General features: G+C 38.3%; 1 protein-coding gene across 7 annotated transcripts in view; it reads left to right on the forward strand.

Moving 5' to 3' along the window:
* Positions 1 to 12,329, forward strand: part of DOCK4 (dedicator of cytokinesis 4) — a 252,082-nt gene that overhangs the window by 108,397 nt on the left and 131,356 nt on the right. The window lies entirely within an intron of this gene.

The following is a 12,329-nucleotide window of genomic DNA, read 5'->3' on the forward strand; positions in this document are numbered from 1 at the left end:
AAGTATTTAAATATGAGTGATGATGTACTTAGGTACTTGATGCATTAAGACTAGAGTTGCAAATAATTTTCTGCCTAATTGGTATGTACTAGTTCCTCTTGACTCTGTGTGTATGCGTACGTATTTATACATACTTTTCAGCTAGACTAACTACTAGGAATTATTTTTTTGCCTTTACATTAATAATAAACAGCCCCTGATGAGTCCCATCGTTTTCACTGTTGTGTTCATCTATATTGTTCCATTTGCCTCCTGCTTTCTGCTTTCCAGTTTTCTTTCCTAGGATAGTAACAATCCCTGCATGGTGCGTGGCAAATTTGTGAATGGCTCTACTTTAACATGGTACAGCCATATGACTTGTCCCAGTAAAATTCTTTGGTTGTGTCTTCTACTAACCTTATATTCTTCTTCCCCTTTTATTTCTGTCCAGGTCACAAACCTGTTTGTGAGTTTTTCATTATTTTTTTTTTAATAAAAATTTGCCTTGATAAAGCTTTACTTTGTAGCACTAACTACATTGTAAGAATTGTAATAGACAAGTAAAATTTTGCGTGTACGTAGTTGTAGAGTAGTATTGGCTTTGTATTGTAAGAAGTCCATGATCATAACTTCAGTTTTTCTCTCAAGGCTTTTTTCTTTTTCAGTTCAATCCTGTGGGTTTGGCCACTGCTGAACTTTTACTGGGTACTCAGAGTTGCACAGCATCTTTGTTTCTAAAGTACGTTGTCTCAAACGTACTCTGTCTAGATCTATTGAGAGTCCAGACGGTGGTTAATTAGTGTTGTTCAGAAATGCTTTTATAAAATCTGTTCTTTGAATCTGGCATGCTCAACAAATGTTTGAGAAAAGCAAAATCCAAAGGGCTTATCAATTTAGTACCAAGCTTTAATGGTTTGTTTTAATATTGTCTAATTTTCTTATAAGACTGCTATGTACAAGCAGTGCTAGCAGGTGGGAGTAGAGTTGTAGAGCATCAGTTGATGGTAAGAGCTCAGTGTTAACGTGTGAATGTTTGGAGGATTTTACTAAGGACAAACTGATGTGGTTGTGTGGACTGATTGCTCAGGAATGGCAAGAGCATATCTGCCAGTTTAATCCAGGAGAAATCCAGTTCAATAATTTAGACTGCTTTGTATTGTGAATAAAATATGACTTGTGAAGGCAATTGGGAGATTTTCTTCAAAAGCAAATACCTGATACAAACTAAGCTGATCATGTAGATCATAAAATAGTATATGTATAAAATAGTATATATAAGATGAATATTACAGGATTATAGTTTGAATGGGGAAAATTCCTGTAAAACATGGAGCAGCTCAGCTCTAATTCTATCAGTTTTTACTTTGGGTGTTAGACATTGCAATTACGTTGCCAAAACATTTTCAGATTTAAATGGGATTATAGATTGATTTCAGTTGATTTTACAATGAGATGCACTTATAGGAAAATAACTGATTTTAAACTAATGGCAAAAGACAGGATATCTCCAAAGGAAGACTAGAAATGTGTGTTGTCAACATTTCAGAAGAATGAAACAATCTTGTGTTCTTCATTAGCTGTTTTATAAATATATTGTAATTTGTGATTAATTATGAGATCTGTGAAGTTTTTGAGATTTTTCTATTCCTAAGAAATTATCAGTAGCTTCTCTTCTGTAAAGTTGGAGTATGAAGACGCTTAGATTCCTAACATTGAGAGTACCAAAGAATGTGACAATGATTGTGTGCTTTGGGGTGTCTTATTCACTTGCCAGCCTAGAAGTTAACTAAATGAACCCTTTTCCAGCAGTTGAATCACATGTACAAAGTCTGTAGTATGTATTTTAACTGATTACACAGATCCCAGTTTACAATGTTAGTTTTTTTGAGACATAAAGGACATTTGATGATGGTATATTCTTTTCACCCTTAAGTGCTCATATCGTTTGCCAAGTACCGCCGTTTGTTGCAGCAGTGATGACCTTAGTGGAGCCAGAAAGCCCATTTGTGCTGGAGCTCTACCACCATTCCTTTAATCAAAAATATATTGATTTTTTTTTTAATCAGATCCTGGAAAGATCTCACTTATCAGCTTTTAATAGAATTGTTTTAACAAGTTGCAAGGGACAACATAACAACTTAGCTATTTTCCAGACAATGCACATTGTTCACCAAGAGTCTAACTTTATTTCTTACCACAATAATATTCTGCTGTTACCAAAAAAAAAAAAAAAAGTTTACCAGATGACTACTTTCCAAACTCAAATATCACAATGTCCTCTGAGATGCCTCCTTTTCTCTATAGCTACTGTAAGACCGTATTTGTATTTGTAGTACATTGCTATCCAGAGATCCTGTTTATTTCTATAAAGAAAGTTAAAAACACAGGCAACTGGCATCTTGGGGGTGCACTATGAGAAAGAGAATGGAGGGTATTAAGCTGGCTACCTGCATTTGTCCAGTTAACACAGTGGTCGCTGTTCTTGTTACTGATGAGTATGCATGAGGATGCTGCACCATCTTCTGCCCAAAGTCCCAGCTGCACTGCTGACCTTTACATTTTCGTAGTGTTTGTGCTTCTGTGTGTTATGACAACATGCTGCAGTAGAACACATTTTTTTTTCTTAAATCTGCAGTAGAGCACATGGTTCTTGTGTAGCAGTGTCTTCGCTAAGCCATTTTCTTAATGTTATCATTTCCTCCAAATAGCAATGCTATTAATAGAACAATTTAAGGCAGCTCTTCAGAAAGATGGAGTGTGTTAAGAATTTCTTTCACTGATGTACACTTTGTGTCTGTGTCAATATGATAGGAATGGCTTATCACAAATGATTGATGCCTCTGGCCCCATCTGTGTGAGAAGCAGAGATAAGTTGGCATGCTAATCCTCCTTTTCCATCACCTTGAACAACCTTGTTTGTAACTATCGTATTGCCCTCAAAAGGGCACAGATTCTTCGGCAGCACAAAGAGGAACAGGCTGTTTATCCAAGGCCCATAAAGGCAAAGTGCAGTTTCTATATGCTTAAGGACTGTGTAGGCTCTATACCATATCAAGGAATAAGCAGATTACCCTTCATTTGTTGTACTTTCAACTGCAACTTTAGTGACATTCATACACATTAACCATTTTATGCCTTTCTTCTCTCAATCGTGTTATTACTTTAAATCACTTAAATCACTAATTCACTTCCAGTAGAAAGTTGAAATCCACATTTTGATACTCAAAATATTTGCGTTCTAATTTATTCTTTTGATTTTTTTCATAAAAAAAAATGTTTTCATTTTTTCCCCCTTTAAGAAACAAATGCTCTCCTCCCCTTTAATTAAGGGAAATCTTAAAGTATTTTGGTATACAAAGAAAATGTTTAAGGGCAATTTTTGTAACTTCCCTCCAAGTCCCCAAACATGTGATTTCCTCTGTTCTATGGCAGCTGAAAGAAACCAACTTCTAACCTCCCTGTAGCTAGAAGCTTACAGAACCGGCTAGTGTTAATTGTTAAAAGTCAGAACAGCAAGGAAGGGCTTGGACACCTCCTGAATCTAGCTGATGATACCCATCCTTACCCAGCAGGCTCACTGTTTTGAACCCATGATGTCTTTCTTCTTTACGAGCTAAGGTGTCCTGTGACCTCTCTTGAGCTACAGCTCAGGGAGTCAATATTACTTCGAGCATGTAAGTCGATGGGGTTACACCTGAGTTTCAATCTCCAGCTTACTTAGGACCAGTGCTCCAGGCATCAGCGCTCTAAATGCAGGAGATGCAGATAGCTCAGCTCCTTGTTGCTTCTCAGTAATGCGGAACACTAAGCCACAAAGGAGGTGGAAAGCAGATTTGTGAAATGGTAGGGTGTGTACTCAGTGCAAGGCTATGGAAGTTATTAAAAGAGTCCAGAAGTATCCTGCATGGATAGCCATCTAGCTATGAAGAATTTGTCACCTATAGTTGTGGGGAGCAGTTCATTAATCATAATCATTTGAAACTTCAGGGCAAAGAAAGACAAGTGGTGAAGTGTTGTAGCACAGCAGTTATTATCTAGCAGAGGTGGAAAGTGGAGAGGAATGTGTTAAGAACTATATTTCCATAAAGAACCAAATGATCCAGCTGCCTATCTATGCTGCCTTTATGTGATATTCACAGAGGTTCCGATTCAGAACCACCTACTACTGAATTTCAACTTCTTTTTGGTTCTTTTCATGGCACTATCATCATAAAAACGATAACAAAATGTTAGAAATGGTATTTTGGACACTTTTTGTCATTTATAATATGTGCATCTACTGTTCTTTTCAGGTTCTTTCCAAACACAGCTCTTTATTTTCTTATTTGTAACTACTGAGAGGATTGGGGGAATAGTGAGGAGGACACTTTTACAAAAGCTGGAGAGACAGTATGCACACATTTGTTTTTATATATGTGCATACATGCAAACACATTAGGTGGAATTCAGATTTTCTGCTCCATTGCATATCTGATTGTTTGATATTTAAGTTCTGTGTTTCTGAATGTCATGAAAATTCAGAGGATTTTTTGATAGAAAGAGGTATTTGCTTCCAATGTTATCTATAAAATTAATATTCAAGGAAAAGAACAGAAATTGTGTGTTTTTGTAAGTTGTTTAAGGTTACGTTTTAACTGTATCTCAGACTAAGTTGCCTCCTCTTGCAGCACAGAATTTCTGGAAGGAGTGAACTCTGATTAGAGAGGCACGGTTCAGACTGGACTTTGTTGTATCTTTACAGAGTATTTTTTAAAGAAAAAATATATATACATTGAATGTATGATTAGTACAGTGCAATATAATAAACTACACAATCTAGGTGCTCCTGATAAACTATAATTAAGTGATTGGCTTCCCTGCCTTTTCCCCTTAGAATACTATGTTTTAACATGTGAAAGACTCCTATATGCAGGAATATATTCAGGACATTCAGGCTTTTCTTGGCAAGCACAGTGAAGTAGTAGAAGTCATAGAGCATCTCGACTTGATCCTAGAACAAGGAGAAAGATTCTGGAAAGAATTTCTAGGCTCTTTGCTGATCTCTGATGACTCTCTGGTGACTAGAGATTAGCAAAGATATTGTGTCTTGGTTGCTGTCAGGTGGATTACTCCAGACAGGAAATGTAGAGGATGTGCCTCGAGTGAATAATACTCGTTGTTTGAGAATACTGAATTAAACTCTCTGCTGTGGGGTTCCTCCACATCAGAAGGAAGAATGGCAAAGTGCTGCCCTAGTCAGTTAGTTTGCTCCACTAGCTACATTTTCATTTGTTTTACAAAGCAAAACAGCTCCAAAAGCACCGTACTCACCTGATATTTAAAGTCACTAATAAATACGTTGGAACTTGAGCCTGTCAGGTACCACATTCAAGCAATTTGTTCTCTCAGTGTGAGCAGGATTTCTTCTTTTTTTTTTCCTTTTTTTTTCCTTTTTTTTTCTTTTTTTTTTTTTTCCTGAGTCTGCTTTTGATCTGAAAAAATCTCTTCTGTATTTAGAAACTTGACAGGAACATACCCTGACCAATGAGAAATTTCAAAATTGGTGGGTGGATATCTTACAAAGATTTCTATATATCTGACCTGTTTCTCCCTTGTACCAATTAATATTTTTTTGTCCTTCTTTCCTTCTAACAGTATGTTTGAAGGAAGATAAAAGGATTGGATATTTTTGCCATTTATGGTGGCCACTCCCCACAGATGGTATTGCAGTTAAGTTCAAAATCATAATAATGTCTCTTATACAAAATAAGTTTACATTAGCATCTCGTGAATGTGTGTGTGGCACTCAGATACCAACAGCAAAAATATATTTTATTTATCCTTCTCAAGTAGGTCATTTTTGGTAGCCCAGTTTTATTTACTTGTCAACAGCAATAGCATAAGCAGATATGATTTATTTTGCGGGCAGAATGTGTATGAAAGGAATGTTTGGCACAGCTGCATCCTCCAAATGTTTTGGCCTTGTGGTAGTTTCTGTAAAAAAAAAAAAAAAAAAAGTCTTTTCTACAGATCTGTATCACCCTTCATTGCCAGGTGATCAAAACGTTCTGTCCTGGCTTTAAGAGGTTCTATATGTTTTAATAATACTTATTTTTATAGCTCAGTCCTTTAATCTGACTTTATGCAATACTGTGCAATTTGCTGTTTTTAATAAGAGTTTTGATAAATTTCTCTTTAATACTGACCGTTCCCGAACTGCAAGAGAACAGCATCTTCAGGGTAGAGTTTCAAGTGGTTTTGGAGGAGCTGGCATTTCAGCAGGCCCATTCGCATTGGCCTGACTGTCCAGACTTTCCTATTTAACAGTTGTAAGGGAGCTACTGCAAGGGAATTTCCAGCAAAATAACTACATTTGTGGGTAATAAATGAGGTAGAATATGATAGGAATGAGCTGCCAAAGACAGGCATGAGTATAATCTAACAAGAAAATATTTTGGAAATGTTTTTTGTTTGTTTCTTTCTTTCTTTAAAGGTTTTGTATTTTATGGGGAGACGTAGCCTGTTTTTTTTTGTTGTTGTTGTATTTTTATATGCTCTCAAGTCAACAAGTGCAGATGGATTATTCCCAGTTGATATCTATTAGAAACTAATTATGTTTCACCACGTAGCTCAGTTCCTCTCATGAAAGCCCGTTCTCAGTAAAACAACTGTACCTACCTATCTGTGTTTTAAAGATTCTTTCTCAAATATCTTCTGCTTGCTGTGGTTGGAGTAAAGATGTTACCTTATGCAGAGGTTTGATCTGTTCTTGTATAGACACACAATTCTTTAAAGCAGGTAAACCAACCTAAACAAGACAAACCTGTGGTCTGGATTAGGTCTCCCTTGAGCATTAACAAATAACCCTCTTACTGTTTTTATAGTAAAAATTGAGGAGCAACAGAACGAGTAATTCTTGTTAATTGCCGTGACGAAAACACTGCAAAGGGTGACTTTTCCTATAGCTGGTGTTTTACCATTTGGAGCTTAAATGATAGATTACATTCAGAAATGAGTGAAGTTTTAGAGTAAGATTATGTGCACCAGCCGCTATGTATTTGTGACAGGTTTAGGTAATGGTGAGATATACTGAAAAATAGGGGTATTCTGGTGGGTTTGCAGATGATCTTACCAAGAACATGTTGCGCTGGGTATTAACAAAAAGCACATCAGAGTCAGCACAAAAAAATACAGACCTGCCATTTATAAATCCCCAAATGGAGAAGAATACACAGGTGCGCTTGAGCTGCTGGAGGGAGGGGAATTCTCCTACATGCCATTGCTTCCGTTCACCTTTGCTGCTTCTCCTGCTCTCTTCAAGTTGAATTTCCGTCTCAGGGGAAAGACACAGCAAATCTGCTTGGATCCGTGCTGTTATTTCAGCCAGCTACTAGGATAATGATCAAGACCATAATTCAGCTTAAGGGATCTATAGGTCTGTGCACTGATAATGCTGTTCTGCAAAACGTTTACCCATGGTAGCAGACTAAGCTCACAATTACTGAGAGCTCCAGCTTCTGGTGTACATTGTTTCTATAGTTGTAAATACCTGCTGAGAAATTCCAGTGTGCTTTCTGCCACATCATCTTCCTCTGGCTCCTGGTACCTCACAAAAGTAATTTAAAGTTGTTGTTTTCCTATGCAACTTGTTAATCTTTTCAGGAAATGTGTCATACCACCTTTCAGTTAAAGTACAGTTGTGAATATCTAAAATAACGTAGAGTGTGTTCACAAAAGCTAATTTCTCAAGTCTGTCTTCTCTCAGTGGAGAGAGAGACACAAGATGGGAGCAACAGCTTGATTTAGCTATGTATGTCTGGTTTTCTTTTCCACCAGTCTCCCCTCCCGTGAGCTGCTGCAGGGAAAGTTAACATCCCAGCCAGACCCAGTACAACTCCTTTCTTCTTTCTTTTTTCCTGCCATCCTCATTAGCTCTACTTCTACAGAAAATTTGGCTCCTCGGCATAAACCTAGCATTCGAACATTTTTTTTCTTCTTCCCACATGTTGTCAGCACATCTAGGAGATGTGATGATGAGCTTCAATATAGCATCATAATATTGGTTTGTTTGATTTATTTTTGTTGGTACTTTGATATTTATCTGAAATTGGCTGAAATCTTATTTTTATAGTACTCGTTCTTCCTTTTCCCCTTTGCTACTTATTTTACAGTCAGAGATTTGGTTATGGTTTTAGCAGAAGTGCACAATGGAGTTAAACTACAGGGGCTGACTTACTGTGGAACAGCTTGTACTGCGAAGTCATGTTGGCATGTGTACCATCCAGTTAGTCTGCAATTAAGAATATACTTTTAAGGCTTTTTTATCTATTTATTTCAGTAGTTTATGACATGTTGTCCCACATTCCTCTGCATTTCACCACTAACTAAAAGGGTAATGTTCTGTGTCTGATAGTGGTTTTATGAAGTCAGTGAGTCTAAACGCAGTCTATCTGGATTCAAGCTCTTAATGAACATTCTCTAATGCCAATCTGGAATGTGATAGACCCGAGCTGGTGAAGTGTGTGGCAATATTCTCGTATTATCTCTCATCATTTGCTTTAGAAATCACTATAACCCATATTTAGGTAGAGAACACTTACAAAGATGTCGGAAAGTGAAGTTATTATACTAAGAGCTGGGACTATTGAATGATATGGCTTTAGTGCACGAATATGCCATGTGGCTGATTTTTTATTTATTTTTTTTTTATAGTGTGTTTATAAATCATAGAACAAGCAATCTGTCTAGACTGCTAACATGTGACTGGTAACATTTTCCTGCTAATACCAAGGAAATAGGGGTCACTTATGAAAATAGAACAGTTTGTGGCTATGTTTCTTTTAAATTCATGTGTTAAGCCTGCAGATTTGGAACACATTGTTGCTTCACTAATACACGGGAAGTTACAGTACAGAAATCCCTTGCTGACCTTCTTAAATTAATCTCTCCAGCATTAGTTATTTCCTTATTTTCAGTGGGAAGACAGCAGAGTTTAAATCTGTGCAGCATATTTAAGTGGTGAGACTGGTGCTCATAAAAAATGCATTGCAATTTAAACTAAAATCAAACCATCTTCATACAAAGGAAAGGTATTTCTGCTTTGGGATACTGCTGTGTGTGTCTGCTGTATGTATGTATGTGGAACTGACTACTAAGAAAGCTGCTGTGAAATAAGATCCTAGTCCTAGATTTCACCCTCTGGAGCTTTTGCTGCTGTTTGAAGGCAAGCTTTCAGATCTTGGGAATTCTCAGTCTTTATTTTGTTTTAGGAAGGTTATTTACTTGCCTCAATCATTTTCTAACCTGTTTTTCTCTACAGAAACGCTTTGAATTGTTTATACACATAAATGCTCTCTGTACTTTATCAGAATGTCATTCTGTTCCCATAATCTTACAAGTCTTAACTGCTTGCATTTGCTCGCTGGTAATGTTCAAAGATAACTGTTTTTATCTGAGCTGAAACTGGTGCTATATTTTTGCTTGAAACATATTGAAGCGCTAAACAAGGATTAAGATTTCTTTGGGTTTTTTGTTTTCGGTTTGCTTTTTTCATTGCCACTAGGTCCTGTGCTTCAGTCAAAGAAAATTTCAAATTCAAATGAGGAAATTAGATCTGCATAGCCATTAGATGTCTGTTGCAATCAGTGCATTTCTTTGTGGCATGACAAAAGGCCTTGGCTTTTAATTGTGTTGTAAATCATAATCTCATGGTCTGTGAGTATAAGCAGAGCTTGAAATTTTCACATCCAAGCTGATAGTGAGTAGGAAGCTTTCAAAAAAATGTGCCTTTGATTTCTGCAGAATGTAAGTCTCAATAAAGAAAGAGAACACTGCCAGTTAAATTCAGCATTATGAATACCTATGAATTGCATGTTCTTAGGTAAACTGTAAAGATAGCTTATCTACAGCAAGGTAGTTTCTTATTGAATAGTATTTTTCTTTTAACTAACATTTCTAGTGGTTTCTTTAAGGCAAAAAAATGCAATGAAATGTGTATATATGGGCATTACTTGTAAATAGTTCTACAGACTGAAGGTGATGAAATTCAGAATCACCTTGAATTGGCCTAATTTATATTGATGCCGACAAATACACTGCAGGTTTCAGTGCACAGAAGCTGTATTGTTACTATTGGAGCAGAGTCTTTTTTCTTTTTATTCAGTTTTGCATAGTACCCAAAATAATGGGTCCTAAAGCTTTAACTGGTTGATAATAAAAATAATAATTCTTGTTCAGTGAGCAATATCTTTGTGTGAAATCTATAAGCCAAACATTGTACTTTTTTACTGTATTTTCTGCTATCACAAATGGACTAAATGTAAATGAAATGACAGAATTATTTTAATAGCATTTTAAAATCAACAGCAAAATACCAATTTGTTTCTCTTTAAAAATATATCCATGTAAACATTCTTTAAAACTCAGTTTTAAAGTTTCCATGGAGACGTAAGCTGCAGAAAGTGGCTGTATCATAAAAGATGAGTGTTTCTGAGAAAATACATTTCATGTGCTTTGAGGCATTTGAGTTCAACTCTACTATTCTTAGGTTCTGTCTTTTTTGCTGTCTGATTAAAAAAAGCTGTGTAGCTGAGGATGGCACAAATGTTTTTAAATGTTCACAGTAAAAAGTCTAAGCATTTGTAGAATCATAGAATCATGGAATCATTAAGGTTGGGAGAGACCTCCAAGATCAGCTGGTCCAACCATCCCACTACTACCCTCTACTACCAATGTCACCCACTAAACCATGTCCCTAAGCACCACGTCCAACCTTTCCTTGAACACCCTCAGTGATGGTGACGCCACCACCTCCCTGGGCAACCCGTTCCAATGCCTGACTGCTCTTCTGAGAAGAAATTTGTCCTAATTTCCAACCTGCACCTCCCCTGGCACAACTTGAGGCCATTCCCTCTGGTCCTGTCACTAGTTATCTGTGAGAAGAGGCCGACCCCCAGCTCCCCACAGCTTCCTTTTGGGCAGTTGTAGAGAGCGATGAGGTCTCCCCTGAGCCTCCTCTTCTCCGGACTAAACACCCCCAGTGCCCTCAGCCGCTCCTCACAGGACTTGTGCTCCAGGCCCTTCACCAGCTTTGTAGCCCGTCCCTGGGGCTCCAGGGCCTCGATGTCCTTCTTGTACTGAGAGGCCCAAAGCTGAACACAGCACTCAAGGTGCGGCCTCACCAGAGTTGAGTACAGAGGGATGATCACCTCCCTGGTCCTTCTGGCTACATGATTGCTGATACAAGCCAGGATGCCATTGGCCTTCTTGGCCACCTGGGCACACTGCCGGCTCATGTTCAGGCGAGCATCGATTAGCACCCCCAGATCCTTTTTCTCTGCACAGCTTTCAAGCCACTCTCCCCCGAGCCACTCTGCCCCAAGCCTGTAACACTGCATGGGGTTGTTGTGACCAAAGTGCAGGACCCAGCGCTCACCCATATCGTAGGTTCAGCATTGGGTAGCTGGCATGCATAAAACAAAGTACTCTCCAGACATAGCTGTTAAGAAATGTGCTCTTGAAGGTAGCAACATCCTGAGCTATAACAACATAATGTAGTCAGTTGTGCAAGGGAAGTGATTGTCCCCTTCTGCTCAGTGGTGCTTACACTGCCTGTGGGTGCTCCAGGACAAGAAGTCGCTTCAGCACAAGGGCCCAGGTCGGTCGCGGGCAGGAGCCCTGTGAGGGCAGGCTGAGGGTTGTTCAGCCTGGGGGAGACGTGGTTTCAGGGGGAGCTTCCAGGCACCTGCTTGGACCTACAAGGTGGTCAGTAACATCAATGGATTTAGTTGAAAAAAGAGAGGCTCTGTCAGACTGTAAGAAAAATTTGAGGACAGTCAGGCATGGGACAGGTTGTCCAGAGAGGTTGTGCAGCCTCCATCACTGGAGGTTTTCAAGACCCAGCTGGATGCTGCTCTGAGCAAACTGATCTGACCTTAGAGCTGACACAGCTTTGAGCAGGAGGTTGGACTCAGAGGCCTTTTGAGGTCCTTTGCAATGTGAATGGCTCTGATTCTGTCAATGATCAATACGGATTTTGTACACAGCAAACGCTGGTGCAATAAAGATTTCATTAGTCTATATTGAGTTGGATCTAATCCAACATATTCGTAGTGATTTTCCAGCTGCACTTTGAAAAGCTGTGGATGGTATAGAGCAGTGGTATACCATGTTTGGCCTCTGGAATACGCAGAAGAGGTGAAAAAGCCCAGTTGCAATAAACTCAATCTGCATTTTTTTTTTTTTTTTTACTTTGAACATTACAGGGCATCCAGACTCAGCTGTCTGGCCAGCTAGGGATGGGGGCAAAAGGGGTGAAAGTAACATATGTAACACTTCTGCACAGCTTACCATTTCTGATATCCTTGTTTCTA

Source organism: Anser cygnoides, chromosome 1, assembly GCF_040182565.1.
Source record: "Anser cygnoides isolate HZ-2024a breed goose chromosome 1, Taihu_goose_T2T_genome, whole genome shotgun sequence".
In the NCBI taxonomy this organism is placed as follows: domain Eukaryota; kingdom Metazoa; phylum Chordata; class Aves; order Anseriformes; family Anatidae; genus Anser; species Anser cygnoides.